Raw genomic sequence first — 27,325 nt, forward strand, 5'->3', positions numbered from 1 at the left:
GGTATGCCTTGAAAGAGAGTCTGTTCCATGCACACAGCAGTAGCACCTAACATAATGCCCATTTTATTAAGATCTGCCTGACTGTAATTGTATGCAGTTTTCTTAAAGTACCGTACTTATGATTGCTTACTTCTGATTGCATGGGTTCAGCTTGTAAAACACATTGAGCAAAAGATCTTTAGGCACCTAAAATGCAGTGGGGCACGCCTCTCTGTGTGTAAACCTAGGAGGGGGAATAAAATGTGGTATCATGGAAGGGGGCATCCAGCTGGTTTTGTTGCAGATTTCACTTGTAGAAACCATTGGTCAAAATATTCCTGAACTCTGGAAGAATGGCAGATGAAGATGATGGACTTATATGGGACTGGCAGAAATGACCGTCAGAATCCGAGACCAGGGGAAAGAGTCGGCGGAAGAAGACTGGAAGAAGTTTAAAGACTATTTACAGAAATATTGCAAAATTAATGAATGTTAGAATGATGTTGGACAGAAATTAAGGGGTTTCCAGCTGTAATGCTTAAGAGATATGAAAAATAAGGTTTAGAAATAAGTAAAAACTAAATGGTGAGGATTTGCTGAACTAACAATTTGAATTGGAATACAAGAAAGGGAGGTATGAGGAGGTCTGGAAAATAAGTTACAAGAAAATAAGTAATGGAAATTCTATGTGTTTTTAATTATTTTTGTATTTTTATATTTTTGTATTTATGTTATTTTTTCATTTCACATTGTATTATTTCTGGAAAACTTTAATGAATATTCTATTTAAAAAAAAATATTCCTGAAGAACACTGAGTTTGGCTGCATCCATTATATGCATTAAAAGAGAAAACAGGGGTGTTCGGGTTCAATAATTTCTGTTCAACCCTGCTTGGTGTTACATGGGTTTGAAATTTCCCTGTTGGCAGCTGATCAATTGAACCGAAGAAATTAAAATGGTAAAACATGATACTGGCATTCTCTAGTGCCCTATAACTCAGGAAATGGTTTTCCTTAACCAAGTTGCTCAGGCCTTGAATGATAGCAATGCAGCTATTGCATTGTTCTGCCAGTTTAAATCTATCCCAGAGTAACCATGACTGAAAGCTGTATCACCTGTGAAATGAATTTGGCTTTCATAATTCCTAAGTGGAAGCCTGCATGATACTCACTGGAACAAACTACTTTGGTTACACATGAAGAGGCAAGGCATGGGAAGAATACTCCAAATACTTCAGAAAGTAATAACATAAAGGAGAGGTCAATAGGGCTGAGCCAAAATGGGTATGGCCGTTTCATAAGGATTTTCTCTCCAGGCAGCAAAAGGCAATTAACTTGTTTCATGGATACCTGCTTTCACAAAGTGCTGAACATTTTGAGCCAACACATATTTAAGAGGCTTGCAAAACACACATGCATACAAACATACATACATATAAGCACACCAGACATTCAGGTGAGCTCACTTCACTGCAATCTTCTCTGTCGTCCCAGTTCCAGCAGCAATTTTTGTTTGAAAAAATGGCCTGCATCATAATGCCAGTTCTAGGTCTTACTGACAAATTTTGTCAGTAAGCAATGTGAAATTTTTGAACTTATAAGACAAAATATATAACTTGTCCCCAAGATCAGACCATTGCGGAAGACTGGAAAATGTTCAGTCTAACACCAATTATACAAAAGGGATCCATTCGGACCCTGGAAACTACAGGCCAGTTTTGTTCTGGAAAAACTCATGAAATGCATTGTTAAAGATAGAATTATCCAGAATATAGAATAACAACCCTTGCTGAAGCAGAACCAGCATGGCTTCTACAAGAGCAAGTCCTGTCTTTTAGGGTTCTTTGAGAATGTAGACAAGCACATAGATAGAAGTGATTGAGTTGGAATTGTGTACAATGTATATTGTTATTGTTGTTATTATTATTATTATTATGCACTCATCACTTATTACAAAAATGTTTCGAAGTTACTTACAACATATTTAAAATACCAACCAATTCACCAACCATTTAAAAACGAGATACATAGAATAAGCATATAGTTTAAAAATAAAAATAATAAATCTAAACATCTGTTTAGGTCTACTTCTGATAAATGTTTACTTAGCTTTTGATAATATATTTCATCAAAGGCTCCTAAGTAAGATTAAAAGTCATGAACTAAGAGGGTAGATCCTCTTATGGATCAGCAACCAGTTAAGGAAGCAGAGAGTTCATATTCTGCAGTGGAAGGACATAGAAAGTACAGTCCCCCTAGGACTAGTACTAGGAATTGTGCTTTTTAATTTGTTCATAAAAGTTCGAGACTTAGGGTTGAGGCAGTGAGGTAGCCAAGTTTGCTCGTGATACCAAACTGTTCGTGGTGTTTAAAACAAAAATAGATTCTGAAGAGCTCCAATGGTCAGGAAAATGGCAAATGCCATTCAATGTGATGCACACTACAACAACGACAACAAAAGCTAATTCTACATACACATTCATGGGTCTGAACAGGCAGCAACTAGCCAGAAATAAGGGCTTTGGGGTTGTAGTGGATAGCTGAATCAGAATGTTGACCCTGTGTGTAGCAGCTATGGAAAAGATAGATTCCATGTTAGGATCATTGGGAGAGGGAGTGAAAATAAAACTGCCAATATCACAATGCCATTAAACAAATCTATGGTATATGACTGCACTGGGACTGCACTTGGCTCATCTACTCCAGCATCTTGTTCTCACAGTGGTCATGCAGCAGGACTCTTCTTGGGTATTTTAATTGTAACTGATGCTCACAGTTGTGATAATTAAATGCCAAGAAGGTTTAATACTGCTGTTTATTGGTGTTTTAGTATGGTGGTACTATTTCAATTCACTGGCTTCTTTGATCTTTTGTTTTGTTGTATGCATTGTTCTTGTAAGCTCTGTTGATTTTCCTTAAATTGAAAATAGGGACATAAATAATAAAGTAGCTAGGTTTTTAGAAGCTTCCCCCAGAGCCGCTTTTGTGTGCTGAAAAGATGTTATCTTTGGAAAACATTCAGCTCTGTCCTAAAATGAGGATATTTCAGAATGCAGTACTAACACAGTGTAAAGTCAGGTCCACCGTCTTAAGCATATAGGACATGAAGGAACCTGAAAGAGTTTTAACAATATGCAGGATGATCCCAACTGTTGTAATCAGGGGTGGGCAGGGCTGAGATCAGCTGGGAGATAGCTAAGTGATCTGACTCCCAATTGATACAACAATAAAATGCTGCTTGTTGAATTGAAGAATGCTAACCAGTGGTTACAAGGGACGCAGGTGGCGCTGTGGGTTAAAGCCTCAGCGCCTAGGACTTGCCGATCGAAAGGTCGGCGGTTCGAATCCCTGCGGCGGGGTGCGCTCCCGTTGCTCGGTCCCAGCGCCTGCCAACCTAGCAGTTCGAAAGCACCTCCGGATGCAAGTAGATAAATAGGGACCGCTTACCAGCGGGAAGGTAAACAGCGTTTCCGTGTGCGGCTCTGGCTCGCCAGAGCAGCGATGTCACGCTGGCCACGTGACCCGGAAGTGTCTCCAGACAGCGCTGGCCCCTGGCCTCTTAAGTGAGATGGGCGCACAACCCCAGAGTCTGTCAAGACTGGCCCGTACGGGCAGGGGTACCTTTACCTTTACCTTTAACCAGTGGTTGGTTTTTATGTGAAAGGTCTGTGAACACAGTTGTTTTGCTATTGAAAAATAATCCCTGGTTAAGAATCTGCTAATGGGGACCCTGCTATTTTAATTGGGGGGGGTTGTACTTGGGGTTCTAATAAGTAATAAAGCAGATCCAACAAGCCTCAAGTCTACACCTGGATTAGTCCATATGTCCAGGTTTGGGCTGTGCTAGAAGGTGAGGTCATGAAGTACCCAAACATGCTGCACCAAAGGTTGCTTGGAAATTACCGGTAATCCCAGTGTTCAATAAGGTTTACTCCCAGGTTGGTGTGTATAGGATTGCAGTCTCAATATATTTAGCAAAATTAATGATTCTAGAAAGCCGTGCCACACAAGAGAAGACAAAACAAATAATACCCACAGGATCAATGTGATAAGTGGGAAAGTTCACTCTGGCACATGATAAAGCCATTAATTTTGATATGAGCCTCACTTCTCCTGGATATTGAAGTCACAATAAAAAAAAAAGTCACAGCATTTAAGATTACCATGGAACAACCCATAAATGCCTCTGAAAATCCCCTTGGCCTCAAGGAAAAAAAGCTTTTCCCTCCACCATACTTCTTATTGTACAAGAGGGAAATTAATTCCAGGGCAAAGAGACATTTTAGTTTGTCCTATGATAGTCTGGACAAGGTCTTTCCATGCAGGTTCAGGTGGAATACGCTGCTCATTGAAGTCATACCAGCACCAACACTAAAAAGCCTTTCTGTTTCTCTAGGTTTTCCCAGAAGACCAAGTTTACTTCATAGAATCATAGAGTTGGAAGGAACCCCACGGGTCATCTAGTCCAACCCCCTGAAATGCAGGAATTTGTGAGCAGCTCTGGGTTTATTTTATTTTTTTAGAATTGTGCTATTTGTTTTATTTGCGTTTATTCTTACTGTATGGCATTATTTTAATGTTTCAGTGGTTAATAAATCCCTCGCATGATAAATAAATCTGTCCCTCCCCATTGAAGTAGTTATATTTCGCTTGTGAGTGAGAATGGGGAGGAAAGTACAGAAGAGTCTTACAGTGGTACCTTGGTTTAAGTACTTAATTCGTTCCGGAGGTCCGTTCTTAACCTGAAACTGTTCTTAACCTGAAGACCACTTTATCTAATGAGGCCTCCTGCTGCTGCCGCGCCGCCGGAACACAATTTCTGTTCTCATCCTGAAGCAAAGTTCTTAACCCAAGGTACTATTTCTGGGTTAGCGGAGTCTGTAACCTGAAGCGTATGTAACCTCAGGTACCACTGCATTTGCACAGACACACACACACACACACACACAAATGAACATCAATTTCACCTCAAACAAAATGCCTGTTGATACAGCTTTGATTCCAACAGCCTTTAAAACATGGACTCCCAAAAGTTATAAATTATCAAGCATCAGTCACTACTACATGCTATCTGTCGATATATTGTTCCTAAGTCATCAGAGGAGCTTCTAACTCTCCTCATCTGAGTTGTTAATGTTTTGATGTAATTCTGCTTCTCTTTAACTTGCTTTTTTTGCCTTTTCTTTTCACAAATTGTCTTCATGGGGCCAAAAGTTGGTATAAAACATTTTAATAAATAAAGGTTGAGTGTCTGAGATTGTTCTGCTGTTCTCACAACACAATAAGGTCATTTGAAGTTCCATCTTGCTGCAGAATGAGCTTCCCTTGTGCCTGGAGCAAGCTATTCAGTTTTCATGTGAGTGGGAAGGAAGCCAAGTCAGCAAAGAAATCACTGAGCCAAGCATAGCAAAAGGAGATAGCAGTTCACACAGCACACATAAACTATGGCCACCAATTTAGATGGTTTAACTGGGCATTAGTCAAATTCATAGAGAATAAGGCTACTAGCAATATACTACCCCCAGGGTCAGAATGTTAGCCTCTGGGTCACAACAGCAGGAGAGGCCTTTTGCTTATGAGTTCCTCATAAGCAACTGCTTGGCTCTGTTGAAGATGAAGAAGAAACCAAAACCCATAGGCTACTTCTCTGAAGGGCTCACTCCTGTCCAATGGAAGAGTGTACCAATGCTTTAACGAGGATGCTGATGGTTGACTTCTGGAAGCCTTCATTGTATAATATACCATATTTTTCCGTATATAAGACTAGGTTTTTTTCCTAAAAAATCATGTCTAAAATTTGGGGGCATCTTATACATGGGGGCCATCTCCCCCCATCTTCTTAAATCGGAGTCCCCAAAAATAGGGGTCGTCTTATACATTGGGGCGTCTTATAGATGGGAAAATACGGTACTTTTAAAAGCCTTCCCTGCTAATGAGCTCTTTAGCCTAAGTTTCTGATCTAACCTCCATAATTAAAATTAGGATAAGCTGAGTAGCTATAATTAGATTAACAAGTTGTTGTGTGCCTCGGTTTAAACAAAAAACAACAACCCAGGGTTAGTCACAATATCTTTCTTTGGTTAATACCAAGAAAATGTTATATTTCCAAAGTGAACAGAGGTTGTATCTCCCCTACGCACACACTTTCCTCACACTGTTCAGCAGTGAGAATCCAAATCCAGCTCTCTCCCACTCTCCACTGCTTTTTCAGCATTCCTCAAACATAATCTGCTTCAGCAGCTGGCAAAAAAAACACTTTAAAAATATTTATTTGTAACAAAATTCACTCTGTTTTTTGCTGACTTCACCATCCTCTTGCAAACACTCTCACAGAGGCAGTAAATTTGCATTCTGAATATCCCAAATAAGTATTCCCTCGAAAAGACGTATTACTCAAAGTGAAACATACAAGTGCACAAACTAAAAAGCATTAGGACACAGCCGTCACTTAAGAATCAGAATGATTGGCATGAAGTATCCAGAATAGCTTGAATAGGTTCCTAACCTTTTCACTTTCCCTTCTCTTGTCCCTTTTCTGTTTGTTCTGATTAGCTTTGCCTTGGGTGTCTAGTAGAGATAGCACCAAGAAAATTGCATCATTACTAAATGTTCTCCTGCCATGGAGTGGTGCCAGAAGACTCACCTCCTTCAAAATGAGAACAAGGTCACTGTATTCTATTCATCAACCAACAAAGGCTATTTGAAGCCTTAAAGCCTGAACATAAAGGGCAACCATAACCCTAAGCCAGCCCAATAAAATAATGAACACACGTCTCCAATGTATGGCATTTGGTTCTAGAGCATTGGAAAAGGCTGAAACCTCATGGAAATTTAAACAGTTGTACCAGACTAATTGGTTTAGTTAGACATTTGAAGGATTGGCTGACCAGCTGGGAAAATAGGTGGAGAAGGCTTGAAACAGAACAATATAACCCCTATTTCCTAACCAATGACACCAGTCATCATCAGTTTCTTTGCCATTTTCTTTGGTGCCACCTCATCACTCTCTCTCTACTTCCTCTCTCCCTCCATATCTTGTTCTATTCACTCCACCCTCACAATCACCTTGCAATTTTCCAGTCATTAACAGAGGCAGAACTGACTGCTCACCATGTGTCCTGATCCCACAACCAGCAGTGATGAAGACATTAAGTCAGAGGCTGCAAAGTCACTGGCTAAGGAGCCAGACTCTGAACCAAATGCAGGTGACAAGGGGGCACTAAACCCAAGGCTGGCAGGCAGAAGCCCCATGGATAAGATCCCACAGTGCTAGGGTCCATAGCAGCAGCAGGGTGAAGCTCATGGCCCCCTTTCCTTAGACCTGAGTGCTGGTCTACCTACATCACTGGCTGAATGGTGTGAGGAGGGTATCAGACAGGAAGCAAGAGAACGTAGATGTCCTCATTCATTCTCAGAGTGGAGAATGGAGACAGATGTGATCTGAGGTGAGTTAACAAGTGACTGGCCCTATGTCACCCAATAAGATTCCTGGTCTCCCAGGCCCTAGTCTAATCATTACACCACAAAAGAAATATATGTGCATAACTACTGATATCAAACAGATGTCTGCAGCAACTCTAAAATGTTGGGCTCCACAGTAAAATTTCTCAGGGCATGCTTATTTTCTCCTTTACCAACAATTATGAATGCAGTTACACACCTAGTCCATTTGATTTCTTTTCCTTTTGCTCTTTTTTAGTTATTGCAATAACTGAATATAAGAAAATGTTACATTTCCACTTGCTACAGCATTAAAGCTTCATCTGCCTACAAATGCATTAGCACTAAATTATTGCTTTATTGAATCCAACTGAAGTCAAACTACAAACCAAGTTGCCTGGTATATGGTTAGCTTTCAAGATAAATACAGTGGAACAAGACACACAAACTAAACTCTGAGATCACTTGCTTTAACATTTTGAAAAAATAATGGAATGATATATTCACCCACATTCTGGACATCTGTTAGTAGATCCTAATTTATTTACTGCCCCACCCTGTGCTACTAACAAGATAAGTGACCAAAAAAGGAATTGAATAAATACACTCATGATTTCCTATTGGAGTGCAATCTATTATCTGAAGCATACTGTAGCTACTTGGTTCCACTGAAATCAATAGAAAATTCCAAGGAAATGTGGTCAGGATTAGGGTGTTCACTATTCTCTGCCTACGAGACTTATTTGGAAACTCTGGATTTAACTGCTTTCTTATGGATCCTCAATCCCATTGACTATTTTATAGCTGCACATAAAATCTGCTTTCTAATGAGGATATGAGATCACATATGCAGATAGATAAACAGCCCATGGTAAGCACAACTCTTTACTGAGATCAAGCAATTCTTTCCCGGCAACAAGGAAAATGTTAACACTGGTCATCAAACAAGCAGCAGGGGGAGGATTTGTGTCATGTAAAATGATGCACAGATCATCTCTCATTCTTAAACACAGCATCTTCTCCCAGTTTGAAACAAGTTTTTCTTGTCAAGATATCCCTGCATTACACAAATGTAAGTCAGTCAATGCACAAATATCAAAGACAGTTAACCCAGAACCACTGTTATTATACACTTGAAATTATATATTACCCATGCCCATAAATTGTGTGCATGCCAAAACCTCATCTAGACTCCCCTTTATGCCATAGTGTTAAAGTAATTATCTGTTTATATATGTATATCAGTGCAGCTTATTCTGGTGTAAAAACTAAAAGATATGGCAATTGTCTTCTCCCATTGTTGTGCCCCAGTGACTGGTATTCAAAGGTAGGGATGTTATAGAATTCCAACAAAATCAAAAATGGGAAAGGAAATTGCCAATGTTTACTTATTTATCCCATGATGGTGCTGGAGGAGACTCTTGAGAGTCCCATGGACTGCAAGAAGATAAAACCTATCCATTCTTAAGGAAATCAGCCCTGGGTGCTCACTGGAAGGCCAGATCGTGAAGCTGAGGCTCTAATACTTTGGCCACCTCATGAGAAGAGAAGACTCCCTGGAAAAGACCCTGATGTGGGAAAGATTGAGGGCACAAGGAGAAGGGGACGACAGAGGACGAGATGGTTGGACAGTGTTCTTAAAGCTACGAACATGAGTTTGACCAAACTGTGGGAGGCAGTGAAAGACAGGAGTGCCTGGCATGCTCTGGTCCATGGGGTCATGAAGAGTCAGACAACAACAATCCATCCAGTGAATACAATCAGTATTTGCTGTAGTTGTTTCTTTCAGCCTGCAATATGTAATTGATTACATTCCACCACCACAACCCAATTTCCATTGTGTTTCCTTTGCATCAAAATTAATTGGGTGGAATAATAAAATTACAACATAATTTAGGCATTTTTTTGCAAGTTATGAATGCCACATAAGCTATGTAATTTTGTTACAGTGGGCAGAGGGACAAATAACATAGTTTTTGGTGGAAGTTGAGCTGCAGTGTAATGGAAACAGCACTGCATTGTGAAGAATACAGGGTGGAACAGAAAATGATGCCTTCTCACATCCCAAAACATAATGCTACTGCTAGATGTGGCTATCCTCCACAATTGATTCCTGTCTAGCTAGTAGCCACACAGGACACCAGGACTATCCCAGTAACCACAGTCAGTATACATAAGTTACTTGCAGGCAAGTTGGGGAGGGGGTTGCCAGTTTCAAGTCGTGAGGAACCACCACTATGAAATCACATCCCCAGCCTCCGTTGGGTGCCATGTTAGAAATAAAATGGGAGCTTTCACAAGTGAGGCATATATTGATTTGATGTCCTCTCACTCCATATGCCAGCAATGAGGAACTTGTGGCATTCCAGGCATTGTTTTGATAATTTATTAATCTCCTTCTACACAATTTGTCAAGGTGCTATACTATAATAAACAGCAAAAAAAAAACCCCACCCACAAAAACCCCAGCCAATACATTCTGAATTAAAATAAAGCAATGCAGAATAGACGCTTGAATTATTTGACTCCAACTCCCATCCTTCCTGGCCATCAGCTGTGCTTGGTGGGGCTGATGGAAGTTAGAGTCCACCAACATGTGGAGGTCTGCAGGCTGCCTATTCCTTTTATCTGTTATTGTCTGGTTGTTGTACATGTGGAAGAAAAAGTGGAGGAGTGGCATTGGCAATAGAAATAAATATATAGCCAGTGAACAGTTCACATTTGCTGCACAAACCCAATTGATGCTGAAGCCACTCTAAGCCTCATGTGTGAATTTCCAACTCCATAGCAGCACAAGCCAACCTTAGGAGCTGCTCACAGGACCACATCAGCAAATTGTGGCCATGGGCAGAAGTCCTGCATATATTGCTGTAAAATGTGCATCCCAAAAGATGGCTATGGCTTTAGATACACTGCCATAAATACTCCAATACAGCAATTGAAAAAATAACAAATCAGTCTTCTACATAGCCATGAAACAAAAAGGAAATGAAATATAAAATATGTAAAGCAATGTGAGTGGTTGGATTCCCTTTCAGATAAGTAGGGCAGGATGTGGAAAGCCCTGAGCACACACTGAAGCATGCCATGTATGTGTCAAGAGAGCCACAGACCCTTAGGGTGAAATGCACACTGATCAAAGTAATGTACTCTGAAGGAAAGCAAAGCACTCATTTAATCCTTAATTCAATCTCTCACATAAAATGCTAAACCCATTTCTGACTATTAGTTCCCCATGCTAATCTTCCAACAATTTTTTCCCTTGAAGACGTAAAAAAAAAAAAAAACCCCAACCCAAAAACCCTTAGCTAAAAATATTAATCAATATTTAACCCAGCCAGGGCACCAACTTGGATTATTCCATTATTTCCCCCACAATTCCTTTCGGCAACAATTGAATTACGTTCACTTCATTTTCTTTCATAATAAAAGAATTTAGCTCTTGTGATACGACTTTGGATTTAGCTATTCTACCATGGTGAAGATTTGTTAGGATAAGCATTCCTTATGATAAGCATTCCCTATATTCACAATTCCCACAGACTGTCCCTTACAAACAAAAGTACTTATATGATTGCCCCATAAGGTATCAAAGGAATCCTTGCCTTTTAAACAGCTTAGAAACCATTATTCAACTTTAAAAGGAGGACACCAAGCCTGTCTAATCACATATGCAACACAAAAGTAGACAGTCTGCACCCCACATGTCCCATGTCTAAATTGGGGACTTTGTCCCATTGTATAGTGGAATGATTCAGGGCCACTCTCAATGAGCTGTTTAGGTTGGCCAGTGTTGGTTTTTTGTTTACAAAATTGCTACTGCGGGATGTGGGGGGATGACCCAGATTTAGAGCACAGCGTAGGGAAGAAGAGTTATTCCTTTGCTATTTGGGGCTACTAATCCAGGACAAAACCTCCCCTTAGTGCAAGTGCAACTTCTCCTGTGACCAATTGGGTTTGTATGTATAGAATCTGGATCAGAATCATAGCAGAGGCAAAGAGTTAAATCTCTTTTCTCTCCTCACTCCCCCTATTGTGGTCTTCATCTGGACCAGGTGCTCCTGCAGCTACTAATTCATAAACAAAGCTAAGCATGCAAGGGCCAAAGCGTCATGGCTAGTTTGCTCCTCAAAATATATCCTATATCAATGAACCTACATGGACATATACTTTAGATCACCTAGATGGACCAATGGTCTCAGTAGAAGGCTGTGTCCTTTGTTCCTATATCCTTTCCTACATATCCTCTCAAATTCTGTTCTATCCAGTTAGCACTGTGCATCTCCCACCCTGACGCCCACTTCAGATGTTTTCTAAGTTGCCCGGTTGTCCTTGGTGCAAGGAGATGTATTGGTACCATTCCACATTTCAACCGCACCACTTAATCCTCCCTTTTTCTCAGTCTATTTTCTGAGCCTCTTCAATGGCAAAATGCAATATCCAAAATGGTTCCTGCTGCACATTTTGAGCATGAACGGTAGCCATTATGTGTACTTTGTACATGGGTGGAACCTACAGAAAGCCTGGCTGACACTTTCAGTATTTCTTCGTCATTTGAAAACTATGGCAAACAAGACACATGGCCTGCCTTAGCTGTCAAGCAGGAATTCATGTTGTATGTGGTCAAAACTCTGGAGCTTGACTGGTGCCCTTCTTCAAATTGGTGGGGGGGGGGGATGTCTGCTCCACAGGAGTTAGCAACACAAGAAACTTCTTCCTATCTGGTTACACTGTCCCTTCAATACAGTATTTTTTTTAGTTATTGATTTTTTAAAAATATTTCAGAGCCAAGAGGAGCAAAGCAGATGCAATTTGTCCATGCACAGTAAACCAATCTGCCAAGCAAACCTTTTTAGTATTGTAGTTAGTGCTAAACCTAGATTTGAAACCATGGGCAAGCTTAGAAACAGTACTTTTTAGCCAGCTATATCTAGCAGCTAGAATGGTGACTGGGAGCGGCCGCTGAGACCACATAACACCGGTCTTGAAAGATCTACATTGGCTTCCAGTACGTTTCCGAGCACAATTCAAAGTGTTGGTGCTGACCTTTAAAGCCCTAAATGGCCTCGGTCCAGTATACCTGAAGGAGCGTCTCCACCCCCCATCATTCTGCCCGGACACTGAGGTCCAGCACCAAGGGCCTTCTGGCAGTTCCGTCACTGCGAGAAGCCAAGTTACAGGGAACCAGGCAGAGGGCCTTCTCGGTAGTGGCACCTGCCCTGTGGAACGCCCTCCCACCAGATCTCAAAGAGAAGAACAACTTCCAGACTTTTAGAAGACATCTGAAGGCAACCCTGTTCAGGGAAGCTTTTAACTGTATTTTAATACTTTGTTGGAAGCCACCCAGCGTGGCTGGGAAAACCCAGCCAGATGGGCAGGGTATAAATAATAAATTATTATTATTATTATTATTATTATTATTATTATTATTGAAAATGTCAAATCAAACATTACTATAGATCCCCAGACACAAAAACAAAAACCCACGCACAATTCAAAATTGTCCTAATAACGCCAATACAACTCTGCCTGACTACCAGGTCAAAGGTAGTGTTACATTGGCTCATTCGCTTGCCCGTTCCTTTCTGTCCAGAATTTTGAACTCTGCTTGGCAGAAGCTCTCCACAGTGTCCAGCACAGGTCATCTTTCCCATCATTGTCTGACATTTTTTAAGCAGAGATACTTCAACTTGGGACCTTCTGCACCCAAGGCATGTTTCACACAACTGAACTTTGACAGGTCTCAGATCACCTTTTCCAGTGATACGAATTCTTTGCAAAAGGTATATCCAAAGGGTTGGTGTGGACTTATCTTTGCAATCAACATTGTGCCCAAAATTTACATGTCAAGTGTAATGCAGAATTAGCCCTGCTTCCTGGTATCTGCAAGATGGATATCATCCCCAATCTTCTGAAATCATGACATGCATCTGTTTTTGAATAATGCATTTGAAAAACACTGTAACAGTATTTTTTTTTCAAAGACTGAAGACTAGAATTCAGAACTGCAAAACAAGTCACTTCATCTGTGCTAGTCATCAATAGGAATTGCCTGGTGTATATAGTTAAAGGTCTGGAGCTCAAAGACTAGCCTTAAGCATCAAACCATCAAAGGGTTAAGGGGTTGACATGTGAATAGAGAAGAGCTTTGCATTTGGAATCTGTTCCTTTGCCTCTCAAGAATGAAATTGTGGATTTGGTGTCAGACAACTGTCATATATATTGCTGCCTCTTCAGTGACTGAATTGAATTTGATGTCTCAATGCAATCATGTACAATTTAAAAATAAGAGGATATTTCAGAACAAGCCTTAATATCTTAGAAATTGCCAGCTCAGTAATCCTTCAGGAATATCTTCTTCCTTTCATCCCGACTTTCCCTTTGTACTTATTGTTATTTAGTCCTTTTTCATATATTCAGGGGAGATATGGTAGCAAACTGTTCATCTAAGAGTAATGTTCAGCATGCACCCACCCTCCTCATCAAAGGACTACAGAAACGAGACCTCCACTCAAATAAATATACACAAATCAAGGAGGATGCTATCCTTAGGATTCATTTGAAAAACCAGATGACCTGTTGCCAAAATTATGTATAGGTATTTGAAGTATGCTAGACAGGTTACATTTGCGTTTGCCCCTGGGTAAATGTAAGAAACTTTAAAGAAACAAAAACCATCAATTTAGCCTAGATTGTTTAAATCCATCGCTATTATTTTCTGGAGAATTACTTAAGTCTACTGAAGATGAGGCATGAGGGGGCTATTTGCTCCAAGGACCTTTTTAATATGGCTGTATTGTAATGCTGCAGTGCCAGAACCTCTGTAGCAATAAAGAGGAATTCCTCTCTGAACACAACTTAGGAACCACCATTCTATGTGGCCTCTTTTAATAATGCATTTATTTAACAATATTGGTAAAAATAATGGTTCTCATCAGATGTAACACTTTAGCCTCATCTCCTTTGGTGCTGCAGGATTTTAAACACACACACAAGCACATATACACACATAAAGCAAGCACACACACAAAATTACAAACAGAATATATAAACGAGTAAGATACTTGGTGACCAATAGTCCCTTTGGCCTCTTTCCCTATTTTTTGCTTCAGAAAGTACTGGTAAAATATGTTTTACTGCTGCTATTGAAGATGTGAAACCCTTGGGGTATATCTATAGTTGATGCACTTTGATGCTTGTTAGAAAAGCCACTGAACACAATATATGTACTAAGGCAGAGCTTTAATATCTGGGTGTATATTGTAGTACATTGCCAGTCAAATCCCCACACGCCCATACCTAATTATTTTCTTACAAGGTTATGCCTAATTGGCCACTAGCCTAATTGATTAATCATCTGCATTTTGGAGAGACATCGAGAAGCCGTGTGAAGGGCAGGAAAATATTTATTCAGGTATAAATCAGAGACGCCTAGTAACACACACACACACACACACACACACACACACACACACACGAGAGAGAGAGAGAGAGAGAGAGAGAGAGAGAGAGAGAGAGAGAGAGACAGAGAGAGAGAGAGAGAGAGAGAGAGAGAGAGAGAGAGAGAGAGAGAGAAGCTTGACTGGGGAAGGGGGACCATAACAGTGTAAAATCAGGAAGTCAATAACTCCATGCATTTATCCGTACCATTTTCAGAAAGGTGACCAGAATGTTAAGTAAGTTGCTTTGGGTCAGACATGCAGGAGTTAAAGGATCCCGAGCTTGTATGGGGGAAAGATCCCACCAGACATACTTTGGATTCACATCTCCACATTTGCATTATAAAATGTACCTTTCCTTGTGATTTAGCCCTTGTGGCAAAGGCAAAGGATAAATGCCATGCTGTCAGACTCCAGCCCCTGGAATCTCTGCCTTTGCGTAGAACTTACTCCAGTCACATACAGCTAGGCTGACAGCGGCAGGTTTTGGACAGTCTTGAGAGTGAAAAGGCAAAAAACATGAACTTCAACTGAAATTAAGGGCTATCTATGCAATCCCACAACACCCTTCCAGCCCCACCTCTGCAAAAAAAGGAGAAAAGTTAATAGGAATCCTCGACCAATTCTCAATGCCACTTGTACCCCGCAGGATACTGCATGCCTGGTACATATTGCAAAGCCTCTTTGAGGCATTTCTGCATTTTTTCATCCCATCACCAGCAGTGTAGATGAGCCCTGATCATTTCCAAATTGCTAATCATAACCATCCTAAAGGGATTGTACCAAGAAAAGGCAGAAGAGGCTAATTTAAAAAGAGGGTTGTACAGGTACATGAACCAAGGATGCCAAACAGCAACATGACATTTAATCAAAACCACAAACTCAACAAAAATCATCTTTCCCCCTCAGCCCTTTACTTATTTCATCTTCAAAGCAATCAGAGGAATATAACTTCTCTCCTACCTTCAGACAGGCTTGCTTCCTCATCTGCCCCCCTACACATCCTCTTGTTGCAGGGGGGAAATGCTCCCCCCGGTCTTCTGTTCCTAAAACAATATGGACAGTTCTTTATTTTCTTCTGGGAGATAACCCCTGAGTGTATGTATATATATCAGTCAGTCTGCATGCAGTAGAATCCGTAGATCCTGAAAGCAGAAGCACTCAGAAACGGGTATCCTAGTGAGAAAATCCTCAGCAGTTTCAGTTCAGTGAGAGCATCTCCTTCTCAGCAGCAGAAGCAACAGCAGCAAAGGCAGTGCTTCTGGTACTCTGCAGGCCACATCGTTCATACCTTATACATCACTACCACATTCCTCCTAATAGGAGAGCACAATACAGCGTCTCATCGCCGGCTGCCCCTGAGCTTTCGCTGTGCAGTTGCATTTCTGCATCTGAACTGTTCTTAATCATTCCTGCAGTCTCCATCTCATCAGCAGGCTATTTGTGTCTCAGCAGGAGTAGCAAAACAAGCATGTCATCACCTGGAGGTTAGGCTCACCCTGCTCATTAGGTCTGCCTCTAAAAAAGAGAGAGAAAGAAATCTTTGTGCATGGGAAAAAAGCAAACAGGCTCAGTGAAATCCATTCTCCACACCGGGGCAAATTCTGCACACACATTATTCCCACAGTGCCGGTTGATAAAGGAATGTCAGAAGAAGGGCTTAAAAGATCTGTTTTGAAAAACTCCAGATCTTTGTGGCAGGCTTCTTATATGGGGGGGGGGGGAGGTAGAATAGCTCTCTAGACGCACAAAAAATATGTTTATTGGTGCACAGAAATCTGTTTATTGAAACCAATGTATTGCAATATCTTCTGTGCGGCACTCTGTGGTCTAGATGTACTTCTTGTCATGTAGTTGATTTAGGAAAATAAAAAACTGGCTTGCAGGGATATGAGTTGAATTAACCCCAGGGAGGCCTCAAACCTTCATGCCTGCTATGTTCCTCCTGATCAGAAATACACACACACACACACACACACACACACACAAACAGCCTGTGATTTCTAGCAAGAGGAAATCTCCATTTGGCACCAGTGGACACTTTCCTCCCATCCCGAATTGCAGGTGTGAAGGACCCTGGATTGGGACTGTGATGGGATCAACAGGTTAGCCCACAAACAGGCTACAGCCCAAATTTAGCTTGAACCCGACACCCACAGCTGCCAGCTATTTGTCAAAAACAACAACAACAACGGGGGGGGGCGGGACTACATGAAGCATGTCATGCACAGCCAAGTCTCAGGCTTTGAGGCCAAAGATGAAGGAACCAGAAACATCACACAATCAGAACTATGCAAGGGGAAGGGGTGTGTGGGTGTGTTTCTAGCTGCCTTTGCCCTTTCTTTGGAGAATGAAGGTCTGCAGTGTGGAAATTGCTATACTAATCATATGAGGTTCTAAATCACAAAAGAAACCAACAGCACACTGCACACTGCAGACCTTCTTGTCCAACGTATAGAGCTTGGTGGGACCAGGCGGCCAGAATGCAAAGGAGGAGACATGACAGAGGGGGTAAGCACACCTCCACTTTCACCCTTACTGCATAAGGACAAGACAGACTGAATAAGGCTTAAGAAGGAAATACAGTGGTACCTCGGGTTAAATACTTAATTTGTTCCGGAGGTCCGTTCTTAACCTGAAACTGTTCTTAACCTGAAGCACCACTTTAGCTAATGGGGCCTCCTGCTGCCGCCGCACCGCCGGAACACGATTTCTGTTCTCATCCTGAAGCAAAGTTCTTAACCTGAGGTACTATTTCTGGGTTAGTGGAGTTTGTAACCTGAACCGTATGTAACCTGAAGCGTATGTAACCCGAGGTACCACTGTATTCAAAACACTCCTGAAGGAGTTATTTGAAATATATTTGAGTCAATACACTCATTTCTGCACACTTGGAAGTTTAACCTCCCCCCCCCATTCCTGGATTTTGTGACATTTTCCCCTCTCCCCTGCCCTCCCCCCTCCCCCTCTGTGCATCTGTTTACCAACTCTATTGTGTATAGCAGATATAAGGGAACTTGTGACTCTCCATATGTTGCTGGACTTCCATCAGCCCCAGCCAGCATGGCCCAGTAAAAATATGCTTTTAGCAGTCAGAGCCAAACAGAAGTGAGGCCTGGTCACTGAATTTCATTCTGGGATATTTGATTCCTGTCACCTCTTGCCACTTCCCTTTGTGCCTAAGTAGCATATCTGACTGAAAAACCAGAGAGAGAAATGAGTCACCTTGAATCACATGGTATCTCCATTACAATCATATAATGATAATGCCTTATTTAGCTAGAGCTCAACACTGCTGTTAACTGAGAGAACCTTGTGGGGTGGGGAAGAGGTGCTAACTTGAATAAAATATTGGGGGGGCAGGTAAGCCCAGCCCCACATAATCAATAACAAGATGTAGCACACACATACACACAATTTGAATGGCAGTGCCCAGCTGGCAGGGTTGTCACAAGGGACCTCAGCCCTTGGGGGTTGGCTCCTGTGGTGGTGGGGAGGGGAGGGAAACAGAACAAACAAGGCTGACCCAATGCATTTGAAGGTCTGAGGCAGAACAGAAACATGCTTCCCCTCCCCCACCCAGTCAAGTTACATAGTATCAGGCTAGTAAAGTTGCTTTAGCAACTGAGCCAGAAAATCTCACAACTTCCTCTCTGCTGTTTGGCAATAACAATACAATAATAAACACAACAACTGATCATTTTTTGCCCTTTCGTGGCACCCAAAATGAACTGCCAGTCTCAGGCCTCTGCCTCATAGGAAACAAGAAACAGAATAACAGCAAAATGGAAGGATGTGTTTCCCTCAGTGCTTCCTTCTTCAGACAGGACATTGCTGTAGGAAAAGGAAATGCCTTTTGAGCCCATACAAACAAACTTTCAGCCACTCATTCGACCCAGTTCTGAGAGGAACTCCTTTCCATTGTGCCTTAGCATTTGCTCTCTTATTTCTGTTGTATTAGAACGACCAGAAAACTTACAGCTTCCCCTAGCCGTTCTCCCCTCTGCAGACCCTGTAGTTTTACCCTTTACTCATTTGAGTAGCCAACAACTGAGCACAATGGACACATATACCATAAATCAAAGTGTCATACTGGAATGGTCCTGTTATGTATGTGGGCATTGTAGGCCGAAGCCAGGCTGTATGCATGACACTGCAGGCCTAGGCCTTGATGCCTCCTGGAGCTGAGGAGCTTCATCTGCATAACAAAAGACAGAGAGGATTCTCAAACCTCTAATAACATTTGCTGGTAGCTGGCAGGCAGCCATTCCCTGCTGCAATAAGGCCAGTGTTATAATTCGCTAGTCATGGCATAAAGCAACCTATCACAGGCAGGCAGGCAGGCATATTGCCCTGGGCCGGCTTAAGGTGTATATATATACTGGACTGAGTTCCCCTGTTTGCCATTCTTATTCCAATAAATCATTTTTGAGCTAAATCTTGGTCTTGAGTCGTGCCTGAACCCACCCACATTTCAGTTCCATCACATGAGACTTTTAGCATGTGCAGAGGAGGTGTAGGGGTTTCTCAACTGACTCTCAATTCCAAACTCTCAAACCTTGGATCCCAAACACAAACTATCACTTGACTACCTGGACACATTGCATTGTTGGAAAAATGACACCCGCTATGTTCCACCCTTCCCTCTAGCTAGATGCATAGCACAGAAGTCAATTTGTGTGACTTTTAATAGCAAGGACACATGAAACCTGACCTCTCCTACTCCCCACCCACATGCACACACCCACTGTCATGGGACCTCTTCAGTTTATCAGTTTGCCTCCAGAACAAAGGTCTTACACTACTGCATTGCCATTAGTCCAGGTGGTGATAATGGAGGAAAGGGTGCCTTTAATGAATATTCTCTCCTCCATTGATGTACATAATAGAATTTTACAAACGTACTATGGGGCTGAGGAAGATGTTGGGCCAGCTACAGGCTTGAGGGAACCTTAACAGAGTGCCTTCTAAGAAGCACTTATAGAAATGCAGTTATCATTCTATAGCTGATAGCAAGCTTTATGGGAAATTAAAATGGCATCTCCTAGAAACTACTATGAGCATATATAGATAAATAGCCCATAAGATGGATCTGTTTTTGGTCAATGGAATGAGATATTTGACTATACTACTTACACTTTTGAAGGGAAAAAATACTAGGCCATAGGCAGCAGAGCACACAGAGGGATGAAATATGAGACTCCAGCAAGATTGGATCTCGTATTGAGGTGGACCTCTGGGGTAGAACTCACAAGAGAGACAAAACAGAACTGAGAAAGAAAGGGCATATAAACCTAGCATAGGAAAGTCAGTCTGGAGGTAGAATTCATTGTAGGCTGGGCTTTCAGTGAAATCTATCCAGAGAAGGCAGCAGCAGGATATAGGACAAAATTAAGTAGAATGCCATGAACTGGCAGGACGATAGGGAGGCAGAAGCAAATCCCAGTGAGGGGTGTAGCCAGGACTGGGATACACTGAGGCAAGCTGGGGGTGGGGAAGGAGAGATTGGTGTAGGAAGTACTCACGACTTGATGGAGGAGGATGAGGGGATGGGACAAGTCAGTGCACAGGAACTAAAGAAGCAGGACCCATCACCAGAGCCAGAGGGGCCCCTGTCTCCATAAACACAGCAAGCTCTGAGGTGTAGGAAGCAGCAGGAGGGACATTCTAGGAGGCTGAGGCTGGCAAGGGACTACAGCCCAGCCCACTAGCTGGCCAGGTGGGGCTCGTTAGCTCTGGGAAGAGAGGTATGATTCCTCAGCTGGAGCAGGCTCAGAACAGGTGAGGGTCATATGCCTCATCAAGCCCAGCATCAGCAGAACTGAGGTGCTGCGTTTGCTCAACTGCCCATGTTGGTTGGACCATGCCTTGAATATTCCAGGGTGCTATTCCAGTATTTTTAGCCAAGCCAATAGATTATTGAATAGGAGAAGGGGACCAGGGTGGACTTCTCCTTTCTCTGCTCTGTAGCTTTGATTATTCAACATAATAGGCACCAATGTGCCAACTGGATAACTTCAGTTCAAGTAGCATATTACATGCCCCAGGGCAGACTAACCATAATAGCCATAGCTGACCAAGAAACTATGGAATATCTGTGCTATGCTTTTGGGCCTGCATTCCATTTCGTGGTAGTTTTCAAGTAGAAAATGCTGATCAGATCTCTGTGAAATCTCATATTTGCCATGGCCTTCAAATTGTGCTGTTAAAATGGAGAAACTCTGATAAAAGAATAATACAATATGTGGAATGTTTGATTAAAAAGAGGCAATGGAACTTTTTTCAATGTGTATTCAGTGTGATGAAGAACAGAAGGAGTAGAAGATGAATTCTGTAAATAAATTTAACACAGTAAATAAAAATTATCTTGCAAATACAATTTGCTATTGTTTTTCTTTTCTGTTTAACTTGCAAAGACCCATGTTAGTGTGGTATGGAAGAGAACTTAAGGCTTGGGTCGAAACAAAATAAAAAAATTCCTTCCAGTAGCACCTTAGAGACCAACTAAGTTTGTTATTGGTATGAGCTTTTGTGTGCATGCACAGTTCTTCAGAGGCTTGGGTGTCACTACTCTTAAGAATTCTAGAAAGGATGGTGCTGACATCCCAGACAATGGGGCTGCCAATTGTTGCAGGTCAAATGGTCCTTTAGGAGCCATAAGCTGGCAAACATAACCAATCCTTATGGAAATATTTGTACATATTGACTATGTGATCACGGCAATGGGTTGAATGCTGATTAAGGCTGCAGTCCTAATGCCTCTTACCTGGGAGTAAGTCCAATAGAATTCTATAGGAGTTTTCTCTGAGAAGACATGGCTAGGATTGCTCCGTAAGTAAGTTGAAATCAATAGGACTTAAGTGAAGTTGTGATAAATTTGTCTCATTGGTTTTAGTAGGATCTAAGGTCAACTAACTTAGTCTAGATCCAACTTATATTTCCATGCTGTGTGTGCCGTGTGGACTGGCTGGATGCAGAGGTGGCAGGCACCAGCTGAGGAACCCCCAGGGGAAGAAGGCTCAGAGCCAGGGGACTAGTGTTGGGGTGAGGATGAGTGATCAGAGGGAAAAGAGGTGGCATTCTGAACCCTGCAACATGAAGCCCCTGGAACCCCTCGAGTCTTGAACTGTTCAAAAATTTGGGTGATGTGCAATATTATGTAACTTAATATTGTAGGCTCCCTTGAGCATGGTTTTAACTAGGCATAGGCAAACTCGGCCCTCCAGGCGTTTTGGGAATACAATTCCCATCATTCCCGACCACTGGTCCTGTTAGCTAGGGATCATGGGAGTTGTAGGCCAAAAACATCTGGAGGGCTGCAGGTTGGGGATGCCTGGTTTTAACTATGGAAAGGTGGGAAACAAAAAAAATGATGCATGTATGTAAATGTTTAAAATAAATACAGTAAAGCCCCAAGGAACCTAAAAGCTTGTTTTTACTAACCAATGACTATGCATTCTGTCACACTAATTAGAATTAGAACATTAACTTTATCTAAGCATAGACTAGACTTATTTTAGTTATTCTTTTAAGCTCCACCTGGTTGTGGAGGCCAGAAAGTAGAAGAAAAGTACCTTTCAACTAGTGCAATGTTGCTTTAGATGCTTTTTTGCAGTGTGACCTGTGTTATCTGGCACTGGATTTCTGCTCTTAAGGAACAAAGAATAAATAAAGCTGTCAAGTGCCGTATTGATTACATGTGATTAAGGTATACTTTGCTGCCCTTCTTGTCTTTTGTCTTTTCCATTCGGTTTCTTTTTGGTGCTTTGGGTTCGAAGAATAGGGCAGTGACGACTTTGCCCATGAGATACCATATCATGCTATCACATTTTTGGAAGATTTCTGTAAGTCTGTATGGAACTATTGCTAGAGTTAGGTGGACTTCCAATCCGTCACTTCCTTCTTCTTTTTTTAGAAAGAAAATAAACCATCAGTATATACATATGGAAGTAACATGTTTCCTCCATTATCTCCAATCTGTTTCTTAAACCTGTTGAGCCACCCAAGACCAAAGCAGTCTACCTACCCAGCACTAAAGAATTTGCTGTAAGTTACAAGATCATACAATAAAGTTTACTAAAGTGTGTGTACACATACACACTGACATTCTGTTGGTTCATACAGAAGAGTGAACATCTATTTAATTGTTAGATCAGCACCTGCCATTTTAAAAATATACCAAGAGAAGTGAAGAATGGTGATGATCAAAGTGTGACTCCTGAATCAGATTTAGTTTCCTGTAAATTTTAAGCACTGAAGTGTGTACATGAGAGAGAGAGAGAGATACCTCACTACGCCTAGTTCTCTTGCTGTTTGCTCCACCCAGTCCTCGCTGTGTGAAATGTGAGGGCATGAGATAGTTTATATTGCAGGCCTGAAGACCACACACGAGGGAGCTCAAAGCAACCTCCTAATCTTGCTGTACCTCTGTAACATCTAACAGTGCCTCTCTGAGCCTGTTGGGAGCTGCCCAGTGTCACAAACAGCTGGGCAGACAAAGGGGAGAAGCCTCAAGAGGAGATGCTGCAGCAGTAGCAGAGCTGCAGTGCATGGCTGCGGTGATGAACTGATTACACTCCTCGCAAAGCAAGCCAACTCTGAAATGGAAATAAGCGAGAGGCGTCTTGTCTCATCCAGCAGCTAAGGCCAGCATCACTTCTAGAGAAGGAAATGTGAGAGATGCATACTAGCTGTTTTCTGCAAGTATTATACTGCTCTCCTCTGAAGCCCATTTCATTGCTTCTGCGAAAAGGTGGTGGCTGTTAAGAGAACATTCAAGCATTTTGTATACTGTATAATCCTTTTCCTTCCCCATCTCAGGTGCCCATCTGCAAAGGTGCTTTCATGCCTATGTTTTCAAATGTTAGTAGCTTATGCCCAAGTTCAGCAGTGAAATGCTTCACATCTCCACTTTCCTCACTGCCACTTCTACAGTAAACAAATCTGGTCTTCCTTGATTTGTCTCCCGGCAAAGAATGAAAGTGCTTGATCACTGTTCCATATTCACTTGCTTAAATTAAAGCAGTGTGGCTGACACCATTTTCGATAAGGACACACTACCTAGCTACTTCTGACAAGGGGGCAGAAGTAGTTACATTCTACTTCCAAGCCATTCACAATGATTTTCCAGCCAGCCTAAGGGACATAGCAGTAAACAAACTGCTGGATCTTACAGCAGAAAGTGAACTCTCAATTACCCCTGGTCAAGGGTAAACCTATAGCATTGAGAGCGCATTTAGTATTTGTACACAGCCCTGGAAACTTTGGATGAAGGTTGGTATATAAATTGAATAAATAATAATACCAACATTTATTAATATAGTTATTGTCATTATATTTAAAGCTGAACTTCCTCCCACTCAGACCATGACAGACCAGCCACTCTACTGCTGAGCCCAGTGGTGCTTTGGGACTCATAACAATAGTCCCTTCATGATCACTAGTCAAAAATAAAGAATTATCAGTATATACTTGTAGACTGCCATGTTAAGTGGTATAAACATATGCAAAACAAAACAGCATCAAAAGTCAGAGAAACCTCCAAGGGAGGTGAACTTCAATGCCAGACATAGAGTAAACAAATGGAATTATTTACAGTATAATATTATCATGTGAAATGATATTTTATTCATTATTTAATCACACACTGAGCCTGCCCCATTGATTGCACTAGGAGGTGTAGCCATTTTGTTTTGCCTTTAATCTGCAGTGTACATATGCAAATACTTTGGGTGTATTTAAAATTATTTGTATAGAGCCAGAATGTTAGCTGTCTCCACAGGACATTTTACCCAACACACCTTTACACTTTACAGAAGGGCAAGGATTTATAGGTTGCAAATATCATTTTGTAATGAAATGATCTAGCAGGCATGGGTGCGTTCCATCTGAATGTCCTCTTAATAGTAGGCAGGCCTCCCTCCCACTTCCTTATGAATACTGTACACAAATAAATCCATTTAAATAAGCTCAGTCCGTTCAGTGGCACGGCATACATTAATTCCTGCACAAACATTTACTGACCAGATCCGAACTCAATGAGAAATGGAACAAAAAGCAAATTTACCAGCAAGGGTACTATAAAAACTTGCCACAAAAATGACCACAAAGAACCATTTAAATATCCAACCACTTTTTATAACCATTCTGCTTATGTTGCAAGTTTTGTAAACAATAGCAAGATAGGCAGTGAGAAGGAAGACTTTGGCCAGCAGGAAACATTTTTGCATGTGGAAGAACTCATATTGCCATGCCAAAAAAATGCATGGATAGAGCAATGTCAGAAAGGCGTTGCAGTTAAACGTTCTGATCCTGACAACTTCACACATCAGCTTGCCAGCATGTGTGTCTTCCTTTCTAAATCCTTATTTTTGTACAGGAGATGTTGCCAGAAAACAATAATAAAGTAAGAACTTCCATCAGTGCCAGACCTATTGTTTGGATTTGATATCCCGCTTTATCACTACCCTAAGGAGTCTCAAAGCAGCTAACATTCTCCTTTCCCTTCCTCCCCCACAACAAACACTCTGTGAAGTGAGTGGGGCTGAGAGACTTCAAAGAAGTGTGACTAGCCCAAGCTGCATGTGTAGGAGCAGGGAATAGAACCCGGTTCACCAGATTACGAGTCTACCGCTCTTAACCACTAAACCACAGGCATCCAAAGCCCTGACTAGGAACAGTGGGATGGAATGGAGTCACCACTGCATCTGAAGCCCTACTGCATGTGCCAGCCAGGAAGGAAGAGTTGGTGGTCATTTGATTCCCTTTCTGGCTGCATCAGCTGCATGCTGATGTAGTAGATGGCCTCAAATTAGGTCCAACACCAGTAAATGGACCAATCTTGGATCCGTATGATCCAATGGCAGCCTTCCTCCACCCCCATCCTTCCCCTGTAGTGCCCCATTTACAGTCCTGATGATGGCTATTGCCTGTGGGATCACCATCAGTGGTAGTGTGTGTTCCATCACACTTTCAGCACTACAGCAAGGGCCGTCACCAGTGTTTAGTCCCACTGCAGAGGAGCCCAGAGGGACTCAGAGGAGGGACATCTCTGCTTCATCCTATCCTCCCCACAACAGTGCAGATAAGGGTTTAGGATTGCTCTGCACCACTGAATGGTAAGTGGGTATGGGTAGTCCATACTGAAGTCTTTGCTCAGTCATGATGTCAATTTAGGCTAATTGGATTGCTTTGGAATATGTTGTTTGTTTATAGCCTAATCGTGCAGGCATAATTCAGGAAAAGCTACTCATGGCTGTGTCCCATTGAAATCAATGGAATGCTAAATCAAACATGACTGCAAGCTCATCAGGACTTCCAGTATTTTATGTGTGATGGACTAGTCTGACTGAGCTGCACCTCTTGACTTGGGAGTTTTGACAGGACTTGCTTCCATGTGGTTGCTTGTCACTCAAACTGAATGGCACTGATAAGACTCAAACCCTAAGACAAATATGGTCTGTGAAATGTCATTGGAGGTCTATCACAAATCTGGAATGCTAAGTCAGGCTTTGCCACCTGGTAATTCCAAACCTACTGTTACTCTGTTCCCATGTTAAGAGAGTAGGATTGTCACAAACATTTACCTTTCTTGGAAGTGGCAAAGATGAAGGATGTTTCAGCCTAATTAATTAAGGTGGGGGGGTTTGGGGGGAGAGTCCTAAAGAAATTGTAGTGCATTGAAATCCTTGGAAGTTAAGGACTAGTGAGACCTTGCAGAACTTCATAACAGGTGCTCAGAAAACATGCAGGATTTCTTTCCAAGTCCCAGGCCAGTTGACCACACAGTCATTTTCTCCAACTGATGGTGAGGCCTTTGGGGTAAAGGAACACTTCTAAGGAAATATATGGGGCATGGTGTTTCCTGTGCTATTCTTCGGCACATTTCCATCTGTAGAGAGGCATGCCAGGTGAAGCAGTTTTGTTGCTGATTCCTATCTCTATTTCTGCTGATGGCATATTTTGCTGTAACATCCCCACTGGAACAATTACATGCATGATCTCCTTCCCACTCTACTCTATTGCCCTCCTCTAATAAAAATGTTTGTAAATATTAATTGTCTCAGAATGAACAAAGATTTTCAGTTGGCACTTGTGAAGAGTAAGCTTTGTTGTCCCCCCCCCCCCATTTTGTTTTCCATTGGAAGAATGAGCAGATCATCTTAAATACCTGTAAGTCTACAAGTTATACTCAAAAAGCCATATTTTTGCACATTATGGGAAAGTAAATCCTCAGCAGATAATATTCTAACCCTCTTTGATCCCATGTCGCCATCTTTGCCTGCAGGAAAATGAAAACAATATTAGCTTCATTTACTGTAGATGCTTCTTCCCGTGACCATTTAGATTTGCCTAATTACTCGCTCCTCCCTTCCTTCTTCCTGGGCAGGTGGAGCAACATCTGTGAACATAAGATGGATGCTGTCAGTAACAAATGACTCCTTGTGATCAGTTCACGTTTTCCTTAG

General features: G+C 41.8%; 1 protein-coding gene across 1 annotated transcript in view; it reads right to left on the reverse strand.

The window, feature by feature from the left end:
* DAB1 (DAB adaptor protein 1) overlaps window positions 1-27,325 on the reverse strand; it is a 666,637-nt gene that overhangs the window by 581,455 nt on the left and 57,857 nt on the right. Inside the window, exon 10 of the mRNA XM_079982111.1 lies at window positions 15,822-16,376. The gene's annotated coding sequence lies outside the window, so the exon portion shown is untranslated. The remainder of the gene's footprint in view (window positions 1-15,821; window positions 16,377-27,325) is intronic.

Source organism: Podarcis cretensis (assembly GCF_951804945.1).
Source record: "Podarcis cretensis genome assembly, chromosome: 6".
Taxonomy (NCBI): Eukaryota; Metazoa; Chordata; class Lepidosauria; order Squamata; family Lacertidae; genus Podarcis; species Podarcis cretensis.